Source organism: Dermochelys coriacea, chromosome 6 (genome assembly GCF_009764565.3).
Source record: "Dermochelys coriacea isolate rDerCor1 chromosome 6, rDerCor1.pri.v4, whole genome shotgun sequence".
In the NCBI taxonomy this organism is placed as follows: Eukaryota; Metazoa; Chordata; order Testudines; family Dermochelyidae; genus Dermochelys; species Dermochelys coriacea.
In genome coordinates, this window is record NC_050073.1 from 61,049,255 (window position 1) to 61,076,457 (window position 27,203).

Genomic DNA, 27,203 nt, shown 5'->3' on the forward strand with positions numbered 1-27,203 from the left:
GTCCATCCTTAATCTCATGTGGTTGCCTTTAGTGAACAAATATAATTGAAAGGTTATTTGCTATTTAGAGACCTTTGTAGTACTGAGATACAATGAATGTTAGGAGAACACTTCAGTCTCTCTGGTCACTGAATAACAGACCTAAAAGTGGAAACTCTTCAACAACAAAAAAAAAACCTTCAAAAACAGACTCCAACATGAAGCTGCAGAACTGGAATTAATTTGCAAACTGGATACCATCAGATTAGACCTGAATAGAGACTGGGAGTGGTTGAGTCATTACAAAACCTAAACTTAATTTCCCCAATACTAATTTCTCCCTGCTGTTACTCACACCTTCTTGTCAACTGTCTGTAATGGACCACTCTCTTACCATTTCAAAAGTTATTTTTCCTCCCTCGTATCCTGCTGTTAATTGATTTAACTCATTAGATTGACCTCACACTTGGTAAAGCAACCCACATCCTTTCATGTATTTATACCGGCTCCTGTATTTTCACTCCATGCATCTGATGAAGTGGGTTCTAGCTCACGAAAGCTTATGTCCAAATAAATTTCTTAGTCTCTAAGCTGCCACAAGGACTCCTCATTGTTTTTGCTGATACAGACTAACACGGCTACCCCTCTGAAACCAGTCTCAAAACTGAATTTCCTGCATTTGTAAGTTGAGATCAGTTCCGTAAAATGACTTCAAACAGTTATTATTGTTTCATTTCCTTGTGTTTTTTTTTCCAGTTATACTAAAACATCTTACTAACAAACAGAAGGTGTTTATGACTTTAATTGGAATCAATGTGGGCTAATTTCAGGCTTGATTTAAATTAGAACATAAGAATGGGCATAATGGGTCAGATCAATGGTCCATTTAGCCCAGTATCCTGTCTTCAGACAGTGGTCAGTGCCAGATGTGTCAGAGGGAATGAACAGGGAAATTTATCAAGTGATCCACATCCCCTGGCATCCAGTTTGAGCTTCTGGCAGGCAGAGGCTTAGGGACACCCAGAGCATGGGTTGCATCCCTGACTGTCTTGGCTAATAGCCATTGATGGACTTATCCTCCAGGAACTTATCTAATTCTTTTTTTAATCCAGTTATACTTTTGACCTTTACAACATCCCAGGGCAATGAGTTCTACAGATTGACTGTGCACTGTGAAGAGGTGCTTCCTTATGTTTGTTTTAAACCTGTTGCCTATTAATTTCATTGGGTGACCTCTGGTTCTTATGTCACGTGAAGGAGTAAATAACACTGCCTTATTCACTTTCTCCACATCATTCATGATTTTTTTACACCTCTATCATAGCCCCCTTAGTTATCGCTTTTCCAAGCTGAACAGTCCCAGTCTTTCTAATCTCTCCTCATATGGAAGCTGTTCCATATCCCCACTCATAGCCGTTGCCCTTCTCTGTACTTTTTTCTAATTCTTAATATATATTTTAAGATGAAATGACCAGAACTGCTCATAGTATTCAAGGTGTGGGTGTTCCATGATATTTTTCCCTCTTATTATCTATCCCTTTTCTAATGGTTCCTAACAGCATTAGCATTTTTGATGGCTGCTGGACATCGAGTGGATGTTTTCAGAGAACTATCCCCATTGACACCAAGATCTCTTTCTTGAGTGGTAATTGCTAATTTAGATCCCATCGTTTTGTAAGTATAGTTGAGATCATGTTTTCCAATGTACATTACTTCACATTTATCAACACTGAATTTCATCTGCCATTTTGTTGCCCAGTCACCCGGTTTTGTGAGATCCCTTTGTAACTCTTCACAGTCAGTTTTGGATGCAACAGTCTTGAATAATTTTGTATCACTGCAAACTTTGCCACATCACTCTTTTCCCCCCCTTTTTCTAGATTTAGGAATATGCTGAATAGGACTAGTCCCAGTACAGACCCCAAGGGGACACCACTATTAACCTCTCGCTGCTGTAAAAAATGACCCTTTGTTTCCTATCTTTTAACCAGTTATTGATCCAGGAGAGGACCTTCCCTCTTATCCCATATCTGCCAACGATGCTTAAGAGCCTTTGGTGAGTAACCTTGTCAAATGCTTTCTGAATATCCAAGTACACTATATCCACAGTGTTGGAAATTCCCCCCCCCCCATGCCATATCCTGTGCCAGGGTATTGTGAGAAGACAGCCACTACCCCCACCCTTTCCTCGGTTGGCTGCCCTCTGTCCTGGTGCCATAGCAGCCCCTGGTGGTCAAAAGATATAATTGCAGTGCCTCCCTGTCACAATCTATTTTCTGCAGGGGAAAAAAATCTGCAGGGGACATCAATTCTGCATGTGTGCAGTGGCACAGAATTCACCCAGTAGTAAGTGTAGACTTTCAGGCTTGGGCTAGAGCCTGGGCCCTAGACACCTGAAGAAGGGAGGGTCCCAGAGCTGGGTTCCAGCCCAAGCCCAAATGTCTACACTGCAATTTTATAGCCCTGTAGCTCGAGTCAAGTGACCCAGGCAATTCAGCTGTGCCTCCGCTCTATTATTTGCAGTGTAGATATACCCCAACAGGAAAATTGTATTTATGTGTTTAACTTTAGTCAGCCAAGTTTGCCAATTATGTCTTTAGACTTTGTGGTTCAATTTCTGTATCTTGAAACTGAAATAGTATTTATAAACTGCTATAGCACTATCCATTCATGAATATCAAAGAAGTCCAAGGTGTTATAAACAATAAACAATAATTAATGTCAACATCTAACAAAATCTTTAGAAAAACAAGAATCAGACACTGAACTTCAGTAATTACCTATTAAGCTGATTAACAGTGTAGCTGAGAGAAGAGGAACAACAATATTTCGCTCACTTGATGTCTTCCTCAGGTTCATTCCAGATGGCACTACAGCACACTATAAAAACTTGTGTGCTATTTCATTGGGAACTAAAGGGACAACATAACATTGTGGGAGACTTTATGCATAGATCTAGAGACGACAATAGTGTCTCAGTTACCAGTAGCAAAAAGTGCCTTCAGTAATTTTCTTCATCTGTTCCATCAAGCCACCATTAATGTGTCTTATAACCATGTCAGGTGCACCTCCAGTTGTCCATTACTATTTTTGACAACTTGTCATTTTGGATTCCACGTAATACTCTTGGCTACATACAACTGTCATTATTATCACATTCTAAGTACATTAGCCAGGATTCTATTTTTTTTAAAAACAGCATGAAATAGAGTTTAATAACTGGAGGCAACATTTAATCAGATTCCTGAGGAAGGTTGCAGTGTTTGAAGGAGCAAAATGTTGTGTTTCACTTATTCCATCTACAGTAGTAAATTACCTAATAGATCAGTGCTTGAGCCCTGTAGACTGGCCCTTGGAGTGTTACAGGCTTCATTGTGATTATTTAAGAGGAGATGTTTATATTCACCTCCCATTGTGCAACCATATATCTGTTACGGAGCTAGTTGATTTCTGACCTGAGTCTTGAGTATGGGGTTTCTGACCAATATTGGAAGGGTGAACAGGAGTGGGATATCCAGCCAAGGACTGGGATGGTTTGTCTAGACCATTGTGAAAGGCAATATGTAAAACGTTGTGGCCTCTGGTCTGTACCAAAAAGGTTCCCAGCCTTTTATTATTGGATGGTTTCACAGTTTATGGGTCAATTTGCAGGGTTTTATCCGGGATACATTTTGTGGCTTAAAGTTAAATGAAGGACAGTGGTTGAGGATAAGAGGGCAGAATTAATTTTGTGTTGAAACCAGTGCTTAATTTGTGCCAGGGCTTTGCAGGGCATCTCTAAGCTTGGCAGCTCATAGCCCAGGCACCTCTGGGCTTGCCGTGTCAGTTATCAATGTAAAAAAATTGCTTGAGCCCCAGCACCTCTTTCATTACAACTTAAGCACTGGTTGAAACCTGCACTGAGTAGTTCCAGACTTTGATGTTTCCGTTTTGTTTTTTAATTCCAGATACAGGTTCCTGATTGTCAAGCATTTTGAGGTTTTGGCTTTAATCTTTTCATTTGTAACACAACATTGTAATAAGGTTGCTGTAAATCAATAGATATATATCCCCAAATGAAAAGGGGTCTCAGTGATTTTTTTGAATCTGAAAATAGACATATAAATGCTGAATCTTTGTATTAACACCCACTCCTGAACACCAAAATTACATACTACTTATTATTAATATGAATTCACAGCACAAACTGTAATGGTTTCAAAGGAGCCATCACAATTCATGGATAAAGAGATTGCATGATAACAATAACTCACACTACGTATCACAGAGGCTGAGCCCTTGCCTCCAAACACCGCCCCCTGCAGCTCCCATTGGCTGGGAATGGAGAACCATGGCCAATGGGAGCTTCAAGGGAGGTATCTGGAGGTGTGACAAGGGCAGCGCGTGGAGCACTGTGCCCCTCCCCACGCCCGGGACTGTGCAAGGACGTGGTGAGCGGCGCAGCGTGGGGTCAGGGCAGGTATGCAAGGAGCCTGCCCTGGCCCTGGTGAGCGCCATGCTACCCCAGAGCCACTTTCGGTAAGCGCTGCTGGGCCAGAGCCTGAACCCCTCCTGCACCCCAACTCCCTGCCATGAGCCCCCTGCTGCATCCCTCCTGCACCCCAACCCCTTGCCCTGAGCCCCCTGCTGCACCCCACACCCCTCCTGCACCCCAACCCCTTGCCCTGAGCCCCCTGCCACACCCTGTACTCTGTGCACCCTAACCCCCTGCTGAGCCCCCTGCCACACCCCTCCTGCACCCCAGCTCCCTACTGAGCCCCCTGTTGTACCCCACAGCCCTCCTGCTCCTCAACCCCTTGCCCTGAGCCCTCTCCCACAGTCCACACCCTGCCCTGAGCCTCCTCCTGAACTCTGCACCCCTCCTGCACCCAAAACCCCTTCCCTGAGCCCCTTCCTGCACACCACACCCCCTCCTACACTCTGCACTCCCTCCCGCACCCCAACCCCCTGCCCCGGCCCTGCATACAATTTCCCCACCCAGATGTGGCCCTCGGGCCAAAAAGTTTGCCCACCCCTGGGCTGAGCAGATATATTTTTAGTATTTCTAGAGGGTCTTTCACTACTTGCTTCTTCGGATAAGCACCCAGAGGCCCCAGACAAGATCAGGTCCTCATTGTAAAGGGCCCTGCACAAATACACAGGAAGAGAGAGTTCCTGCTAGTAAAAGCTGGTAGTCTAAATATACAAGACAAACAAAGGCTGGGAGAAAGGAAGTATTATTACTGTTTTTCAAATGTGGAACTGAGGGGTTAACTGATCTGCCTAAAGTCATACAGAGCCTGGGGCACAGGCAGCAAATTAACAGAGATCTCTTCAGTCCTAGCCCAGTGCCAAAACCACAAAAACATCCTTTCCCCTTTTCAGAGACTTTGTGTTTGAAACTTCTCAAATTAACACTGTCCCTTTGAACTCTGCAGATTTACCAGTCTCCCAACTGCTTAGCTAGCATCTGCTCTACTTGACTCTCTACATGTTTCCCACTTTCTTCTTCTGAGCATAGAATCAGGCCAAGCTAAACTTTCCTTTATTAGCAAATTCCTCCTTATCCTCCTTCCCTGTAATCTTTAAAGACCAGTGTTTTCTCCAGAAGACAGGACATTTAATTTATTAAATCAACATCATAGCAATATGGAAACAAAATCATACACTATTGCTACTGTCTAGTAGTTTCTAGAAAAAATACCAAGTCTTGAGTCAAGAAATATAAGGATGTGTGTTCAGGTATTATGGCGTATTAATAGAATTTCATTATTCCAATACTACATCTAAAGTCTCTTTTGCAGTCTCTGCATAAAACATGAGTGCAGATGATAACATTTTAGTGACATTAAATGCTGTTTTGCATTCTCATGACCATTCCTAACTTTCATTTTTTACCTATGAGGTTTTACCAGCACAGGCAAGCATAAAATGATTTTTTTCTTTAGCATTTTGCAAGGAAATCCTGCAGTCCAGTAAGATTGGTAGGTAGTATGCTAACTCCGTTTTTGTTCCCCTTCAGTGTATAAAGTTTCTTGACAATAATATTGGTGTCCAAATTAGTTTTTTCAGGATATAACAATTTATTTCACTTTTCCTAACAGGGCATGATCAGCAGCACCCTGATCACCTGACATTGCTGCAGCCTAAAGAAGTCTGCAGGCCCAGACAGCGGAGTTAACCTTTCCCTTGGGGTATTATGAGCACCTGGGTGGTAATCTCTGGGCTAACCAGGTAATTGTGAGACTATAAGTGAAAGGAACAGGCAGCAAAGGGGATAGTTCTGAAGGAAGCTCAGAGGATGAGTTTGGGCTGACAAGTAAAGGCTGGCAGGAAGCCCCCCCTGCCCTAAATCTGCATTATACTGTGCTACTTTGTAAGAAAAGAATACACACCTTGGTGAAAGATAAACTGGTTTGTGTTTGTGACCATGCAGCCACATGAACTGGCCAGGCAGTGAAGTACACTGGGTAATGACAGAGAAGTCCTGTGACACCATCCCATAGCCTAGTCTGAGTGATTATTTTCCAATTTATGCAATTGCCCTTCCATGGATTTCTACAAAGCTGTTATATCATTCAGATAACATGAAAAATCTTTGAACTGCTGCAGTCTCTGGTCAATAATGTATTGAACCCCTGTTGGTGCACTAGCCACTCTAGAGAGAAACTGTAGAAAAGCCTTTCAATGAACTAAAGACTGCTAAAATATCCTATCCAACACCACCTGCTGGTAAACTTGTGTCAAAGCCAACTGGTGCATATATTTCCTCCTAATTTTACCAAAAAAAACCAACAAACAAACCAAAACCACTTTAATTTTAGGGAATGAGATACTGATCCATATTTACAACATGGCAGCCCTTGTTTAATCTCCCCCCAAAACAAGTACCTCACCTTCTGATTAGTTACCCACAGAACGCATGTGGCTCATTCCCTAGGGGCAACAAAGGAGATTATGCTTTCATTTTCTAGCTCCTTGAATTGATTCACAGCATCTCTCAAGGCATACAGCACTAGTCTGGCTTTACAAGAATTTTGAATGGCTTTTGTATTAACCCAGTGAGCCATCTAGGGTTTATAATGGAAATTCTAATAGATGCCTACGTATAATCAGTGATAGTGGACAGGTCTATAGCTAATAATTTGCAATGCATACATTGATTGTCTGAAAGATGTTCTCTGCCAACCCAAAGTACACCAGATAGATTTGCTTCCATACAGAAAGACCACTAATATAGGAGGAACAGTTAGACAGCAAGATCCAACAGAAGAGCATGATGAGGAACAAAGGAAGAATTGTCCTCAGGAAGTTAAAATTGTGTGCCCAGGTAGGTGTACATAGCATATATCTGTCTATACTCATTAGTGGATACCACTATAATGGAAGCTGAAATTTGTATAAGGGTCCTAGTAATACTGTCTCATACAATCTGGTTTTTCATGAGATCATTTTGCACTGTTACTTTGCAATATAAAACTAATTGGAAGACAGTCCACAAAACAGAGAGGGCCTGCAGCAGTGCGCACATGATTTCTGTTCCTGTCTATTTTGTTTACATCAAAGTATGATGCCGCCCCCCTGTCAGGTTTAGCCTTCATTTGCAGCTGTTCACAAAAGGGCTGTGTGCTAATTTCTGTCTATTCTGAATGGAGGAGCATTATGGCTAATGAAGACAAGATGAAAAGGTGTATGTCTGTTTCCACAGGACTGCAGAAAATTAAGGATCCTTCTTGATTAAATATACATGTTGTTAGTTGGTACGTGAAAGTTAATTCCGACACGTTGAAATTGTAAATAAGTGCATTGAAGAGAAGTGGATTGTTTCACCATATTTGACCCACTTTTTTTCTGGCCACTTATTAAAAGACTTGTGGCACTTCCCCCCCCCAAGAGTAGGGATGCTAATCTGGGTCATCTGACAGTTTTAATCTTGGACCCCCCACCCTACATTCTCCCTTCACTTTAACTCACATATAATAATATTCTCCATTTTCTTGTTATGAAGAGCTATGAAATATGGTTGTATGCTACTAACAATTGCACCCTTCCACCCCAGAGATGGATACTTCTGATGTGATTCTTATCCCATTTGTAAAGCACTTGGGAATTAATCATACTGGAAATATAAAATAGTCATACACCTTGTCCACTTTCTTCCTTATAGTTTCCTCAGATTTGTGGAGTTTGAGAATTACAGGAGCTACTCAAGAAATTTCAAGGTTTTGAAGTAAATTTCTCACTTTTTTCCTGTTTTTCAACCAGCTAATAGAGTGTCAACATTTTTCAAAATATTGATGAAACATTTATTTTTACTAGCACTAATAAATATATTTTCATTAAGAAAGAAATGGCCCCATGAATATTGTCAGATGTTTCCTCCCAAATATTCATACCACACTTATGAAATTTCCAAAAGATGAGAAGACAAGGAGGCCAGATGACACTATAGGCTAATGGACTAGCTTTTTGTTACGAGGATGAATTAAGTGAGTTTGGTGTTCTTAACAAAAATCTAGTGGATACATTAAGGTACAAAAGATGCCAAATCCTACAAAAAACACACACACAAGTAACTTTACTTTCATACTTAATCCCATTGAAAAATCAGTCACATAATTTACTTTGATTTTGAAAGCTCAGTCCGGAATGAGTAGTCAAGATGGGCCTGCTTTTCAGAGATGCTGATCCCCCACAGCTCCCACTGACTTTGAATAGAGTTGTGGGTGTTAAGTACTTTTGAAAAATCAGCCTTCAGAGGGCCAAATCAGACACAGAAGGAGAGACTGGAGTTGCATGGCTTAAGAGACATGGGGAAGCTTACCATTTCTATCAGTTCCTCATTGTAATCATGAAACACTAAAGCCACCACACTCCACACCTAGAGTTTTAATTATGGTGATAATGATACGTGCTCATTTCTGTAGCCATCTCTTTTAAAAAAAAGAAAAGTAGTACTTGTGGCACCTTAGAGACTAACAAATTTATTAGAGCATAAGCTTTCGTGAGCTACAGCTCACTTCATTGGATGCATCCACCAAATGCATCCAATGAAGTGAGCTGTAGCTCACGAAAGCTTATGCTCTAATAAATTTGTTAGTCTCTAAGGTGCCACAAGTACTCCTTTTTCTTTTTGCGAATACAGACTAACACGGCTGCTACTCTGAAACCTGTCATCTCTTTTAAGAATCTCTTTTCCCTTTGGCCCTAGAGCAGGGGATATTCACAAACCCTTTGCCTGGGGCAGCTGAATTCTAACACAGCTCACATTGTGCCTCTGAACCTTTGGAGGTGAAACAAGAAAGGTGTTTTTCTACCTCAGTTTGCTAACAGAGAGCCAAATGTAGGGTGTCCACTTCTGACCCCCAAGTAAACACCCTGGATCTCAATGAGAGATGAGGATATTTAGCCACTCCCCCTGCAGGATTGGGACCCAAGGAACTGATGCGTTAAAAGGAGCAGAGTAGATTTTGTGTGTGTGTGTGTACTACATACAGGCCTATTTCCTGAATCAGCCATACCCATCAGACAAAATACTTGTATCTTGTTCCAACACACAGTGTCTATAACATTTACCTTCACTCATGAGAAGACTTATACGTACTTCACAAGGGGAAAAATCATGAGTGATTTATCAGCTGTCTCCTCAGGAGTAAAAAATAAATGTCATATCAGATGGAAGCCTGCTTCTAGTGCATAAGCACTTATTAATAGTTAAGGTGCTTAGTTTACTTATGCTTTGGGGTTTTTTTTAAAAAATTATATTCATACTTATTTTTATATCTATAGCTTTAAAATATTTAATAATGAAAATAGTAGGGTTGCCAACTCTGACTGAAGCTGTTCCGGGAGATCCGCCCCCCCCCAACATGACGCAATATCATTTTCTTAAAATATCCTATTAAAATTTCCTGTATTGCTTTCAATAGTCACCAGGAGATCAGTGTCAATTCCAGGAGACTCCATGCCAATCCTGGAGGGTTGGCAACTCTATGAAATAGTAACATTTTTAAATATCTTTGTTCTACTTGATTGTAGCCCCTGATCTTTGTTTGCTTTTTAAATTTAAAGGCCCAATCTTGCAGTACTTAAAGTGAATGACAAAACCCACACTGACTACAGTGGTACAAGTCTTTAAATCATGATTTGGGGCAGACAAAAGTTAGGGGTCTATTACAGGAGTAGGTGGGTGAGGTTCTGTGGCCTGCAAGGTGCAGGAGGTCACACTAGATGATCATGATGGTCCCTTCTGACCTTAAAGTCTATGAGTCTAAGATCAGGCCCAAGATGCCTCAGGGGTCCAATTCTGCAAAGTACTGAAGACCCCTCAGAGGGAGCTGAGAACATTCACCATCTGTCAGGAGGTACTCAGCACCTTGCAACATCAAGCTCCTGATCACTGAAATCTCAGGGCACATATACCCCTTTAATACATTTCTTTTAAAACAACTCACAAAAGACTCCCCTCCCAGAAATCATTGAATACCTACCCTCGGAGGCAAAGCATAAGACTAAAGACTGCATCCTATGCCACCATCTTTCTTCACTCAGGGTGTTTATTTTTCAAATAAAAATAAAAGGAGTACTTGTGGCACCTTAGAGACTAACAAATTTATTAGAGCATAAGCTTTCGTGAGATGCATCCGATGAAGTGAGCTGTAGCTCACGAAAGCTTATGCTCAAATAAATTTGTTAGTCTCTAAGGTGCCACAAGTACTCCTTTTCTTTTTGCGAATACAGACTAACACGGATGGTACTCTGAAACCTATTTTTCAAATGTGATTTTTGTACGCCAGGAGATGATCTGTTAGCTGAGTGATGCTGAGCAGATTGGGTTATGTTGGGTTACACAAATTCACACTCCATCCCTAAATTCCACAGTATTCTGCACATTTCATATTTTTAAAACGTTTTTGCGTTATTTGCTTTTTCTAGACTTCTGTTTCCTCAATCAACTCCTTATTGCAATCATAAAGTGATCCTATTCAGGCTACAATTATGGTACTGTACATTGCACAACATCATATCAAAGCAAATCCATGTCACTTGCTTAATACAACCTTGACTTTCTAAACAGCAGTTCCCTGAAACTCCCTGTTATCAGAAATAGGGTCATGTCCTCAGTGTCTCTTAATTACTTTGAACACTCCTTCAGTTAACCAGTCTCACCCATGGCTCTCCCTGGCACCTGGGTAATTGCAATGGCACTGCTCCCAATATGAAAAGCTGGATCACCACCAGCCTGTATATTTGTGGAAAAGGATATTGGGAAAGGTCGTGCTCAAAAAGTGCCGGGTTAAAAGGGGTCACAGACCAGCAAGTAACATTTACATGACTCCAGTCCAAGTCACTGAGGGGTGCATATTTTGGCCTTGTCTGAGGGAAAACCCCAACTGGCTGCTCTTCCCAAAGAGGTGGAGCTGTGGGGGAAAGCAGCCAACCAGGGCTGCTGCAGGAGGCAGGCAGAGCTCTCCCCCCATCCCTTTAGGAGCCCACACCATTCTCACAGGAGGGATGGGGGGAGCAGAAAGAGCACAACAGCTCCCTCCTCCCCTCCTGTGAGGAACAGAGACAGCACAGAACCTCTGTGTCTCCCAGGGGACCCTGCTGCAGCCCCACCCCCTGGGGCTGGGAAAAGGGGATGAAGAGCCCGAGGAGCAGAGGGAAGGCTGAGGGGGCAGAACTAATATCAGAGCGGGGGACAGAATTGATGTCACTTTCATTTCTGTAGAAAGTGGTAAAACCACCTACTTTTTCAGACCACTTTAAAGCACTGGAAAAAGAGTCTATACCATGAGTTAACCAACAGCTCTGGAGTTAGTTACTAAATCCTTTTGAAGTATAGAGCCTGATTTAAAGATATTTTTGTAAATTCTTCTTACTGACTTTGTCTGAAAGGGATCTTACCTACAACGAAGACCACTTGCAAGTTTTGTTTATTTTTTTGTTTGTTTTTGAAGGGACATTTTTTGTGCCACATTTACAGCAGTGGAAAACCATGATTGTTTTGCTGGTAGACTGAAGCTTTGATGTAATGTGCAAGTTCATAGCACCTCTGGCATGGTTAATAATAAGGCTTTACAAATCAAGAAAATAGGGTATAATTCACATATTAAAAGTTTCTGGGTGTTAATTACTAAATGTGAATTTAACTGCCAGGAAAGAAGCTGGAGTGATAGCTGCATAAAAGGAAGTCCACAGACCAGGCAACAACTCTGCAAGCTTCCCTTCCACAGTAGCACCACAATGTGACTCTACCTTGACTTGGAGGAATACTCCCAAGGAGCAAGAGGGAGTTCTCACTGTTACTCACTTAATCCTTCACCTTTCTGCCAACAAGGATGATAAATTAGGGCCCTTCAATCCTACGAATGCACATGACCCATTTCCTCATTATGGCTCATACAAACAGAGTATTCAAAATCTATAAGGAAACTGTTATATAGTCAATTAATGTATTTAGGTAATTTGGCTGGGGTGTTAGCAGCATGACCATTTGTTCTCAACACCACAATGCAAGTGGCATTGGAGACATTGGCACCATTTGGTCTAAGGCCACAAATGCAAGGCTGCATTCTAGCCCTATCTCCTGTCACCAGAATCCCCTGTGCAATAGCAATGATTTCTATTTCCTCATGTCCCAAACTGGTGGCTCTTACCAGCCCCAAAATCACAAACCTGCTTCCTGTAGGTACTTTGAGCGCAGTGAGAACCATCACCAACTGGGACCCATCAGCTGTAAGAAAGCAGCATAGCTGCACTTTGACCCAGCTTTTTGGACCAGTTTGGACCAGCAATTTAAACATGTTATTATTTTGAAATGTTTATCCCCCCTGTTGTATGGTAACAGCTCTTTCTATAGAAAACCAAGGAAACCCCACTTGGTAAAAGCTTCACTGATTGCACACTGGTCCCCAGACAACCCCAACTTTGTCCCACGAGTGGAGGGAACTTGGCCAGGCCCAGAGTCTGGCCTTCTCACAGTTCAGGTTGAATCAGGCACAAACTTCAATCTCCTTTTCAGGTCTCACCTCAGAGTGCTCTGGAGGCTGTTACCTTTTCTGCCCTCCTCTGCTTCCAGACTGTCAAGCATGAAAATCGATAAGCTGGAGACAACCTGCAGTGACAGGAAGGATCCATGATACCAGATGGCCACTGTGACTTCTGCAGCAGAGGGGATTATGGGTTTGGAATAAGAAGTCCTCAGATCAGAGGCAGAAGGAGCCTGCTAAATGCCTATAGCCCTTACTGCTGACAAGAGCTCCTGGGGCACTCCGGGAAAGCTGCCCAGAATGTATTCTTAAAAAAATTTCATTAGGCAGAGTGCTAGGTGTTGTGATGGCAGAAGAGCTGTTCTGTTGACATATAACTGGAAGCCAGTTAAGCTGGTCATGTCCACAAGCAGTTACACAAACCATGGGTCTAACTGCAGCATGAATATGGTTTTAGGGTTAAATCCAAATCCTGCAGCTTCCACTGGTGCAACTGCAAAATTGTACGTGCACACATGCCTATACGCCCACACTCTCTTTATGCACGTGCTAATACCTTTATTGGAAGAATTCTCAGACAAATGGAGGTTGCAGGTACAAATTGCAACTCGTACACAAAGGTGTTACTATTTTTATACTGTGTGCGCCTGCTCTTTGCAGATACATGCCAGCTTTACATGTAAATTGTGTGCATGCAAATAGAGCTGAGGCAGACACCAGCTCATGACTAGGATGTGGATGGTCATGCCCACTGGTTAGAGCAGGAGTCATGCCCAACGGTTGGAGCAGGAGTTGGTAGTCAGGTACTAGAGCCTGAACCAGCATCAGAGCCAAAATCAGGATTCACAGCTGAGGGTCAGACCTGAGTTACCTGGAGTGAGGCAACACAGAGGAGAGGCTGGAGCAAGCAGGCATAGGCGAAGGCGCTATCCCAGTCATGAGCAAATGCTTCAAGCAGCTGCTGAATTACCTCTGGTGCTGGGCTTAAGAGCAGGTCTGCTGACTCTTCCAGTCATTCGGGTCCTGTAGCCAATCAGGCTCGGAGGCAGAGATTGGCTCTGCTGCAGGCTGTGCTTTCAGATACAGTCTGAAATTGTGGTCTTTAATTAGTATTCCTCCAAACTTAACTTTTACTAAAAAAGAAGGGGAAAAAATGGCTCCCATCCCACTCACCCGGTATGAAAACTGAGAACTCAAAGCATTTCACATCCAGCATGGATCTCAGCTGACTAACATCACTACTAAGTAGTCTAGGGGTTAATTCAAGTTATCATAGTCATGCAGCTTTGTTTTGCTTATTTCATTAAAATCTTGTCAATAATTAGAGAAGGCCTTGAAGTTTAGATCTGAAATTCCCCAAATGTGGAGGCATTTGGATTTAGGGTCTCCTTCAAGTCTATTAGACAGATAAAGCCAAACAAGAGAGTTTGGATTCATATCCAGATCCAAACTTCCCCTACATTTCAGGCAAAAATTGGGATTAGGATCAGATTTTTGGATTGTGCCCTACTCACAAAATCATATAAGGCCTCATTCTTTCTATCAAAATTAGTAAAATTACATCACAATTTCTCAGATCCTGTTCATTTTAACAAAACCTAAATTTGGGGCTGAAAACATCTTGACAGGGTACCAAATATTTCCACTATATTAGCTTACTGTCTGTAAAACATTATATATACACAACAAAATTGTGATCAATCCAAAATGAAGATACTCTCAATAGTTAAACTAACAGATGTGTTATAACATAATGCAGCTTGCCTTCTGAAAAACCAGCTGTTATATCTAGAGAGGGTCCTGGGTTTGACACAGAATCCCAAAGCAACCAAAATGGAGGAGAGTTTGCAACCAAGACCTGAAACAAATATATCCATATCCAAACTCCCTTCAGTTCTTGGGAAGTCTGAAATCCTGACCCAGATCTAAGTTTTACAAACTGGACCTGAACCCAGATCCAAGTTTTACAATTAGGGCCTCACTTTATGTGTGAGCCAACTAGAATCCCCAAACCCGCATTAATACTTATGCCTAAATTTTGCAGCTCAGGCCCATCTCTATCAATGTCTTTGCTTGGACGTGATTTTTTTTTTTTTTAAGAATGAGTGAAGCCCATTTAAAAATTAGTCCTAGTGTGTATGCACCACACTGTTTGGTGCTGATAGAGAACTTAGCATGAGTAATATCTCACATCATTAAATCCAGCTACACTACAAGCTCAAAATGTACTCTACACAAATGTTATCAATTCGAGTGCAAGCTTCCACAGCACTGCTGAATTCAATGGAGACTTCAGCCTGCATTGCTGCCGATTAGGAAGGTTACCAGCTGCTTATTTTCCTCCAGCCTTCCCATTACCATGACTTTTGATATTTGAAAGAGGGATAGATTGAGTCAAGGAATACGAGAGGACATTCTTTGGACAAAAGATACTTCAATACTCTCCTCCTTTGCACTGGGGACGATAATGGAACAATCTTAAAATGGGGGGAGATAGGCCAGATTGGCCCTAATTACTTCATGCTCTGCATTCATAACAGATTACAGTACCTGTAATGAGTTCCAGACCCCTTTTGCTACAGTATTATTATGGCTTTCTTAAATTACCTGTTGTCATAAATATAAAGGGAACGGTAACCTCACCTTTCTGTATACAGTGCTATAAAATCCCTCCTGGCCAGAAGCAAAATCCTTTCACCTGTAAAGGGTTAAGAAGCTACGGTAACCTCACTGGCACCTGACCCAAAATGGCCAATGAGGGGACAAGATTCTTTCAAATCTGGAGGGGGGGGGAACAAAGGGTTCTGTCTGTCTGTGTGATGCTTTTGCTGGGAACAGATCAGAAATACAGCCTCACAACTCCTGTTAAGTTAGTAAGTAATCTAGCTAGAAATGCATTAGATTTCCTTTTGTTTAACGGTTGGTAAAATAAGCTGTGCTGGAGGGAATGTATATTCCTGTTTTGTGTCTTTTTATAACTTAAGGTTTTGCCTGTAGGCAGGGGTGAAAGTAAGTGAGGCCACTTACTGGTACGGGGTGGCTCTGGCCCCTGGAAGGGGCGTGGCCTTGGGTGGAAGGGGCGGGGCTGGGGGAATCAGTGTCCCCCAGCCAGCCCTTCCAGTCTAGCTGGCCCGCACCGCCTAGGGCTCCCATGTTGATTTAAAGGGCCTGGGGCTCCGGACGCTGCTGCTGCTATAGCAGCAGCAGCATCCGGAGCCTCGGGCCCTTTTAAATCGCTGGCCCCAGGGCAGCTTCTCCCTTTGCCCCCAGCTGTCGGTGGCTGGGGGGGCCAAAAGGGGCAAGAACATTAAAGCGCTGCAGGGTCCTTTGCCGTGGCAGCGCTTTAACGTTGCTGCGACCCCCCCCCCACCGACGGGGCTACCAATGGGGGGGGCGCACCAACATTAAAGCGCCGCGGTGGCGAAGGACCATCCTTGAAGCGCTGCTGAGGCAGTGCTTTAATGTCCCTGGCCCTTTGGTCTCCCCTGTCGGTGACGCTGCTGGGACGGACCCTACCGGCAGGGCCCCTGACAGGGGGAAGGGGCAGCGCTTTAAGGGTGGTCCTTTGCCGCGGCAGCACTTTAACGTTGCTGCCCCTTCCCCCACTCCGTCGGTGGCCCTGCCGGTAGGGACCCTACCAGCAGGGCCGCCGAGAGGGGGGGCAAAAGGAGCAGGGACACTAAAGTGCTGCCGCGGCAACGCTTTGATGTGGGCTGGGTATGAGCCAGTGCGGGTTCTTACCAGTACACAGGACCGGCCCCTACCGGCTCATTTTCACCCCTGCCTAGAGAGATTCTCTATGTTTTGAATCTGATTGCCCTGTAAGGTATTTACCCTCCTGATTTTACAGAGGTGATTCTTTTACTTCAATTAAAATTCTTCTTTTAAGAACCTGATTGATTTTTCATTGTTCTTAAGATCCAAGACTTTAGGTCTGTGTTCACCTGCGCCAATTGGTGAGGATTCTTATCGAGACTTCCCCAGAAAAGGGTGTATAGGGCTTGGGGGGATATTTTGGGGGAAGATGTCTCCAAGTGGTCTCTTTCCCTGTTCTTTGTTTAAAACGCTTGGTGGTAGCAGCATATGGTTCAAGGACAAGGCAAAGTTTGTACCTTGGGGAACTTTTTAACCTAAGCTGATAGGAATAAGCTTAGGGGGTCTTTCATGCAGGTCCTCACATCTGTGCCCTAGAGTTCAGAGTGGGGAAGGAACCTTGACACTGTGTAAGCAAAGCACAAGCTATTAGAATGGGAGTTATTCCACCCCCTTCTTTGTGAGATTATTAAATTGCATTTTACTGGGTTTTTGCAGGCACTGTCAATTATAAAAGGATGTCTTTGACTGCAATATACTTGCAAGAGGCTGACAGAGTCACACAAAACCAATCAGTGATCTCGCACTGTGATCATTGCCAGCCGCTCAAAAGAGTCCCTTAAAAAGAAACACAGTGACTTTCATAGGGGGACTTTTTTGATCTTGCTCCTGACATACAATAAAATGTCAATGAAAAATATAGTTCCTGACATTATAAGTTCTCCTCCTTCAGTACTTCAACCAAAAGCAGGCAGAAGAAGACTCCCAGCAAGTGGAGGTATTCAGGGAGAGAAGAAGGGATCACAAATCTCACGCCGGAGCAGATCTTCATGGGGGAGAGACTAGCACTCTCAACCAGGAGAAGATGCTTCATTTCATGAGACATGATTTCCAATCAAGTTCATACATGACAAACTTCTGGATTTTTGGAAGACTGTCAGAAGTTTAGCTAACATCAAGCTCAACAACAGAGAGACAGTAGTGTCAGAGATTGAGCTACCAAAAAAAGGAGGTAGTGGAATGAACTAATCATTTTAAAAAGCAACAAGTCACCAAGCCCAGATTTTATACATCCAAGATTTCAGAAGGAACTCAAGTATGAAGTGGGTGAGAGGCTAGTAGAAATATGCAATCTCATTAAAATCATCTATTGTTCAAGAGGCTTGGAGAGTAGAAAATGTACCCATTATTTTAAAAAGGCACTAGAAGTGATTTGGGGAACGGCAGGCCAATGAGCCTTACTTATCTTCCTAATAAACTGGTTGAACTGATAATTAAAAATAGACTTTTATAAAACACTTAAATCATGATAGAAAAAAGTCTAACCTGCACAGCTTCTGCACAGGAAAATCATGCCTCTCTAATCTATTACAATTCTTTGACTGTGTCAATAAAAAACAATGAATAAAGGAGAACTGGTTGATATAATTTATTTAGATTTTTAGAAGATCTTTGACAAATTCCCTCATAAGAGACTACTAATGTTACTAAGTAGTTATGACGCCAGAGGCAAAGTATCATCATGGATCAGAACCGTCTAAGGACAGAAAACAAAGAATAGGAATAAATGGTCAATTGTCATCATGGAAAAAAGCTAATAGTGGGGTGCCTCAACTTTCCATATCAGGTCAAGTGGCATTTAATGTATTAATTAATGATCTGGAAGAGGGGATGAGCGCTGAGGTAGCAAAATTTTCAGATGACACAAAGTTATGTAGGTCAAGCCTGGAAAAGATTTGGAGGATCTGCAGTAGGGCCCTCATGCTTCAGAGCATAAAACAATCTCTACCTATTGGAGAGTAGGAGGAAACATCCCTGAGGAAGATTATCCCACAGCTGCCTACAGCAGGGGACCCTGAATCTTTGTCTGAAGCATCTGGTTCTAGCCACTGTTGAATCTTTGTCTGAAGCATCTGGTACTAGCCACTGTTGAACAACTGGTCTCATCCAGTATAGCAAATCCTATGTTACTTTCAGTGTCATAGCAACATATACCACAGTGTCTCCCTTTTTTAAATAGAATTTGTTTTAGAATGAGAGAGAGGAAGCTTTTCCCTTCCCTGAAACAAACTTTCTCCACCATCACACTTGCTTTAAGTGAGCAATTTGGCAATGACTTTGCCTAGTTATTAAACAAAACTAATGCTCAGGATTCAGAAGCCGACTCCACCAATCAGCAGAAAACTATTTTCTATATTGCTAAACATCACCTGTAAAATAAACATTCACAGCTCAGTTGTTCCATTCAGTTTCATAATTGAGCAATCAGTTAACTTGAAAGTCAATAGAAATTGGAGCACAGCAAGAAAGGGACAGGTAACAATTTGGCTTACGTACCTACACCACTCAAACTGCAGGCAAGCTAAAAATATACAAGTCTCTTAGCAGGTTTTTCCCTTCTGTTAGTCTATAGCCTTCTTGAAATGATTGCTTAGCCATTTCAACCACTAACTCTCTCTAATGGGGACATTGCTGTTTAAATATCCAACAAGTTTGAATAAGCTTCCCCCTTAAATTTCTGAACACAATACAGCTTTGTATTTTTAATAGCAATGGGCTGTAACCAAGAGTCACTTTGAAGGATGGCTATGTTTCCTGCAACACTGGAGAACAGCTCTCTGTAGCTAGCCTATCTAGTAGCAATACTCTGATTTGACTCTATGGCCAATTTGGGCCTCCAAAGCCTGAAAAATCTGGGGTTTGTTTTCCTCATTGGGGAAATGAAATAGAAAAGTTCATGGTGTCTGATGTATTTCATAATTTGGCTCCAGCAGACAACATAAGTTCTTGGCCCCTCAGGGGTCTTCTTAAAGCCTACATTGTTAATGAGAATGACCTGCAAGTTTCTAGCAGAAATTTCGTACTGTAGAACTTGCCTGAAGATGTTCCCCAGATTCAATACATAATACTTACTATTGTGATAAGGTTCCCACCCCAGAGATGGGCTCTAGAAGGAACGTCTAAATCTCTGTCCTCTTGGGCATAGGTTCTCTTAGTGCAGCTTCTAAAGGGCTACTTGATCAGCTTTTTATTGTGATTGCCCAGAAGTAGAGTTTCCAGTGTCCTGCCTGACACAAGAACCCTCCAAATCAGTTGGGAGAATTTTTTGGACAAATAATTAATTTGCCAAAAATGCAATTGGAAGTCAACAAACTATTTGCAAATTGACAGAAATTTACCAAATAGTTTTGGTCAAAAACATTTTTTTTTTCAGGCTAGAGTTTGGAAGCATGATTTAGATTTTTAAAGTTTTTATTCAGTTTAGTGATGGGTTTGACCAAAACCCTGGATCTAAATATACCTGAACTTGGGCAGAGTTTGAACCCAAATCCCTATTTTGCAGTTGTCCTCTCCACCAGTTCCTACTGAGAGAATTGCCACAGCTAGTCTTCTTCTGCCTGAGAGGTTGATCAGCCCAATACAGGCCCTTCAGAGGGGGAGAAATTTTATTTAAAATGTGTTTAAATTGTGAGGGAAGGGGGACAGAGAGGAATCCTCCCTCCCCTGAAAATAAAATAGCTTAGAGACCAGTGGATTTTCACCATGGTGTCACCAACTGGCTATTTCTAATAGGCCCATCACCATGGTATCTTAGGCTGATCTACACTTAAAAGTTAGGTTGACATAACTACTTCAATCATGGGTGTAAAAAGCCTTCCTCCCTGACTGACACAGCTGTGTTGATTAACCCCAGTATAGAAGAATGTCAACATAGCTAATTTGGGTGGGGGAAGGTGGTGGTCCTACACTGATGGAAAAACTCCTTCTGTCAGAGCAGGCTGCATCTAAGTTCCAGCATATTGACTGGTATAGTCTCTGCAGTATAGATGCAGCCTAAGTGCCATAGTGGAGGCTGGGTGAGAAGAGGAAAGAGAATTTTTATGCAAAGCTGCTGATATATGAATGGTAAGATACTCAGACACTTCCTTCTCACTTATCCTTGCACCATCTGTCCATTCTTTTAGATAGAGTTGCATTACTTCATATGAATCAGCTCGGCCAATGGAAAACAACAGAGCTCATCGCTGCAGGCTGGCTTAGTGACCTGACACTTGTGTCCCTTTCATGGCAATGGGTACTGGCAGCTGTGAATGAATGGCAATGATCTTCCACTACTGAATAATTTGCATTGTGAAAACCTGTGGATAAAGAAAAGGGCCTTCAAATGATAGCCCTTAATTGCATGAGCCATCATCGGCACCAACTCCATGGGTTCTCCAGCCCTGGAGCAGCCATGGAAAAATATTAGACAGTGCTTAATGCTCACCAGCAGCCAGCTTTCCCCCTCCCTCCCAGCACCTACCATCCATTGCCATCAGCTGTTCTGCGGCATGCAGTAGGCGCTGGGATGGGGAGGGAGGAGCAGGGATGGGGCCCACTCATGGGAGGGGGCAAAACTGGTCAGGAAGCTGCAGGGTGGGGTGGGGGCTTGGGGGGTAGGGGGTGGGACCTGGGACAAAGTGTGGGGCAGGGGGTTGAGCATCCCAGGGGCCAGGAGAAAGCAAGCACTTGTGCTAGCCAGCACTTAGGAAACAGCTCCTCCAACAACAACAGCTGTCAGCGCATCATAATGTGGCTGAGCTTTTTAAACATTTGCAACATAATTTCATTCAGATTGTTTAATCTACACTGCAGAGTTTTGTCACCAAAAGTTATGCCATTTAAATTAAAGTGCTTTACTTAAAGTGCTGGTGCATGTCTACAGTATGCTCCTTGTATTGGCAGAGTGCACCCACACTAGCAGCTCTTGCATAGGCACAGAGAGCAGTGTGCTGTGGGTAGCTATCCTACTATGAAACTGGCCACAGAGTGCGAAGGGTTTGCAATGCCTCGGGACAAGTATAGCATCACATGATGCAGGTTTCTCAATCCCCGTTGTTCCATGGGCATCCTACTAGATTGCCAGCCGCTTTACAACTGAAGTGGAGGGAGGAGAGAGTGTGTGACAAGGAGCAGGGGTGGGGGGAGAGAGTGTGTGTGCTGAGGGAAAGTGAGTCTATGATTTTTACCTTCTAGTTTCAGGGGGCAACTTCATAATTGAGGTTTTTGATCAAACTCTACTGTATGGTGCTCTCATATCTCATGTTAATGATTTTTAAAATATTTACACATTAGAAGAAATGTACAAGAGAGATCATGGACCCTCATAAGATATTATTTCACTCTAAACAGATTCAACTCCATTCTGATTTAATTAAAGTTAGTGGGAAGAAGTCTACAATTTGATCATATCCCTCAAAATAACTTAAACAAAGAATTTTCATCCATCACCGCTAATTAAATCACAAGATTGTATTTTCTCTAGATGCTATGTCAAACACAGAGAGGAAAAAGAACACAATCATTCAGCTGTATTAGATTTGAATTTTGTACCAATTCTGCAAGAGTAAAAAGGTACTCTCCCCTCTTCTTCTTGAAAATCAAGGGCCGGACTCTCAGACACACTAACTGTTTTGTGTAGGTATGTTGGTGCAAAGTAGCTATATACCCTATGGAACAGAGCAGCATAAGTGTAGGACCACCTTAGCAGCTCTTGTATCGCCGCCTCTGCCACAGGGAGTAGGGCTAGTAAAAGTGGCAGGACCAGCATGCTATTGTATGCCCCTGATCTCAGTGAAGTAGCACAGCATAAATAGAGCAGTCTGAAGGCTGCTCTTATTACACTAGGGACCTTTGTTTTCCCATCCCAAATTGTTCCTTTGCCCAAATCTTGGCTAAACCACAGGATCTAGCCTCAGAGCATCTTAGCATCTAAACATTTCTTTCTTTCATCAAAATCAAAGAAGATATCACATTTACTGTCAGAGCTTGAGTGTAATTTTGCATAGTAAAAGACACCAACCATTATGGTCATGGAATATCAATTAAATTACATTCCTTTTTCAAAAAAAGAAAAGGAGTACCGGTGGCACCTTAGAGACTAACAAATTTATTAGAGCATAAGCTTTCGTGAGCTACAGCTCACTTCATCGGATGCATTTGGTGGAAAAAACAGAGGAGAGATTTATATACACACACACAGAGAACATGAAACAATGGGTTTATCATACACACTGTAAGGAGAGTGATCACTTAAGATAAGCCATCTTTGTTGGGCCTGTCCTGTATTTGGTGACAATGTATACCTTCAAATCAGCGGCACTGCGATGGGTACCCGCATGGCCCCACAGTATGCCAACATTTTTATGGCTGACTTAGAACAACGCTTCCTCAGCTCTCGTCCCCTAATGCCCCTACTCTACTTGCGCTACATTGATGACATCTTCATCATCTGGACCCATGGAAAAGAAGCTCTTGAGGAATTCCACCATGATTTCAACAATTTCCATCCCACCATCAACCTCAGCCTGGACCAGTCCACACAAGAGATCCACTTCCTGGACACTACGGTGCTAATAAGCGATGGTCACATAACCACCACCCTATATCGGAAACCTACTGACCGCTATTCCTACCTACATGCCTCTAGCTTTCATCCAGATCATACCACTCGATCCATTGTCTACAGCCAAGCGCTACGATATAACCGCATTTGCTCCAACCCCTCAGACAGAGACAAACACCTACAAGATCTCTATCATGCATTCCTACAACTACAATACCCACCTGCTGAAGTGAAGAAACAGATTGACAGAGCCAGAAGAGTACCCAGAAGTCACCTACTACAGGACAGGCCCAACAAAGAAAACAACAGAACGCCACTAGCCATCACCTTCAGCCCCCAACTAAAACCTCTCCAGCGCATCATCAAGGATCTACAACCTATCCTGAAGGACGAGCCATCACTCTCACAGATCTTGGGAGACAGACCAGTCCTTGCTTACAGACAACCCCCCAATCTGAAGCAAATACTCACCAGCAACCACACACCACACAACAGAACCACTAACCCAGGAACCTATCCTTGCAACAAAGCCCGTTGCCAACTCTGTCCACATATCTATTCAGGGGATACCATCATAGGGCCTAATCACATCAGCCACACTATCAGAGGCTCGTTCACCTGCGCATCTACCAATGTGATATATGCCATCATGTGCCAGCAATGCCCCTCTGCCATGTACATTGGCCAAACTGGACAGTCTCTACGTAAAAGAATGAATGGACATAAATCAGACGTCAAGAATTATAACATTCAAAAACCAGTTGGAGAACACTTCAATCTCTCTGGTCACTCGATCACAGATCTTAGAGTGGCTATACTTCAACAAAAGAGCTTCAAAAACAGACTCCAACGAGAGACTGCTGAATTGGAATTAATTTGCAAACTGGATACAATTAACTTAGGCTTGAATAGAGACTGGGAATGGATGAGTCATTACACAAAGTAAAACTATTTCCCCATGGTATTTCTCCCTCCCACCCCACCCCCCACTGTTCCTCTGATATTCTTGTTAACTGCTGGAATTAGCCTACCTTGCTTGTCACCATGAAAGGTTTTCCTTCTTTCCCCCCCCCCTGCTACTGGTGATGGCTTATCTTAAGTGATCACTCTCCTTACAGTGTGTATGATAAACCCATTGTTTCATGTTCTCTGTGTGTGTGTATATAAATCTCTCCTCTGTTTTTTCCACCGAATGCATCCGATGAAGTGAGCTGTAGCTCACGAAAGCTTATGCTCTAATAAATTTGTTAGTCTCTAAGGTGCCACCGGTACTCCTTTTCTTTTTGCGAATACAGACTAACACGGCTGCTACTCTGATTCCTTTTTCAATGAGTTCGCAATTACAGTTTCTATTTTGTGTTGCATTTGCACATTTAGAAAGATGGACACAATGCCCTGGAAATACAATTTTTTTATTCCCCCTCTTTTCAGCACATAAGGGGAGAAAACACTTCCCTACAATGTTATGAGACATAATTAATATGTAAAATTATTTTGCATTGCTGATACTCTACTAATTAATCTTGCTGTTTTGGGATCCAAAATATTCTTTGTACTGAAGTTATATGTTTAATAACTATTTCATCAGTTAAGATACGAATTTCTTTAACGTGATCTTCAGTTCCTTCTTGTAATCCCCAATACTCACAACTTCTGAATGCCAGATTTCCTAATATCTCAATTATCCTACCTAAAAGGGTTGCTAACCTGCCCGATGCAAGTCCTACTCTTCATTGCCTTATACCTTGCATGCTGATTTACATCTGAAAGTGGGTATTTGAAAATACTGCCTTTTTGACTGACTTGAGTTATACATTCTGCACTGCTGTAAATGATTATTCAAGGTGAAAGGAAGTGGAGGATCAAATGTTTACAAAGATATCCTTTCTTATGCTCAAATAAATTTAATTAGTCTCTAAGGTGCCACAAGTCCTCCTTTTCTTTTTGCAGATACAGACTAACATGGCTGCTACTCTGAAATTTTTCAAAATACTTGTCATTTCCCCTTACCATCACTTCCTGCACATCATTTCCACTTAAATGATTAGGTTGGAGGAATTGGACCCAGGTACTTAGGCTTTCTCCACATCTTGCAAAGCAGATGTTGGAGAGGTGCAGGAATCCCAGGACCAGCAGCCACGGCTGGTGCAAATAAGAGCTACTTATACTCCTCCCCAATTTCTCCAAGGTCAGTAACCCATCAGGAGGCTGGTCTCAGGAGGCCTAGCTCCTAGTCTCAGGAGTTAGCAGCAGCTGCCACTTTATTGTTTCTGGTATATCTCAAACTCTGCTCAGTTATAAGCCTGTTGAATTCCATGGTTCTCACTATTTGGCTTTCATCCTCTAACATACAAGGACTGGCAAATATCCAAGAACACTGGACAGCCCTTATTGCAGTCCTGCAGGTGGTAGAAGAAAGCAGCAGGACAGTGCCTTTCTAAAGCCCCACTTCCTCCATACTACTTGGATCCATCATCTTTACTCAAAGCCACTGAATTGGCCCCAGCCCTATCACCAGAGTACTAGTCAGGTGGCATCAAACACATGACCATGATTTCTCTGGAGGTGTTGCCTGAAACATTCCATGCCTTGGCAGCCACCTAGCCCAGAGAAAGTGGATCTCTGCCACCACCCTGTATAAGTTTATAATAAGGATAAGGCCTTCCAGAGAAGACTGACTGTCTAATAATGATCAAGTAGCCTCAGGCTTGGTCCTAAATGGACTAGGGGCTAATCTTAACTACAAGCGCTGTGCCAGTACAGCTATGCTAGTGGAGATCGAGCATATACTGGCAAAAGGCTCTTTTGCCGGTATAAGCAGCATCTACACGATGGCTTTGCCAGCATAGCTGTGTTGGCTGGAAAGCAGTTTTTTTTCCACATCCCTCCTGACGCAGCTGTGCTGGCAACATGTTTTAGTGTAGACCTGGCCCCAGAGTGTAGCTGCACTGAACTCATGCCTTTCAAGTGGTCATTTAATGACTGATTAAGGCTAAATGTAGCCTAGCTCACTCCCTGAAAGCAGGGAGTGCCAAACCCACTTGTACATTCCAAAGGGGAAGACTAAAAAGGAAAAAGCTAGAGACAACAAGTTTGGCAGCCTATTGAGAGTATGGGTTGGGAATCCACCACCTTCATTTGATCGGCCTCTAACCCACTGGGGGAACAGCTGAATGAATGAAAATTATGATCTGCTGACAAGTAACAAAAACAGTAGCAGCTTTCCAAAGGCAACTGCTTTTGTAACACAGTGAAAAAAAATGTAGGTCAAGCACACATATTAGGCAGCGGAAAGAATGTTTAGCAGAGTAACAGACAGCTGGAAGACTCACCCTCCCCCATTCTTGTCATGTATTCTAGGCAGCAAGTCACTCACACCACCATGGCTGCACTATTTTTAGTCCACTAGCTTGATGAGAGCTAGGGTGGTTATGTCTCCTCCAGCTGGGAACCAAACCCCTTTTTAGTATAGTTATGCCTTTAGATAGCAGCAGCCCATAGGGTCTGATGTTAAACTTCTGACTATCTCTCAGAATAGAAACTACCTCTGGAGCAGATTGTTTAGGGTCCTACAGCCGGATATGCTCTCTATTAGCCTTCCCAGTAGAGAATAATGGCACAATTAGCAGAGGATTGTCTAGAAAACTAAGAGGCCTTTTCATGTCTAGATTTCTTTCCGCAACATAGACCTTAATTAAAAACAAAAACACACACACAGATAAAGTTGATAAATGACAACAAGGAAGCATTGTGATGTTGCATTCCATATGATTTTATTAAAATATGCTAATGAGTGTGAATATAATGTAACTAGAATATGCTTCATGCAAAAGGTCTTTTGTAAGGTATCATTACAAAGCTTATAATCTAAGTGTGTTCATCCTATTTGTATAAATGTATCATTCTTGTATCAAACTAGAAATATGAAATATAACTGAGGTCCTATTGTAATTATGCAAAGTGTGGGCCATTAAGGTGCTTTGGAATCTTGATGGCTCCCATCAACTAGGACAATTGGTTGAAAATGGCTCCGTTTACTTGCAAGCCTTCCTGTG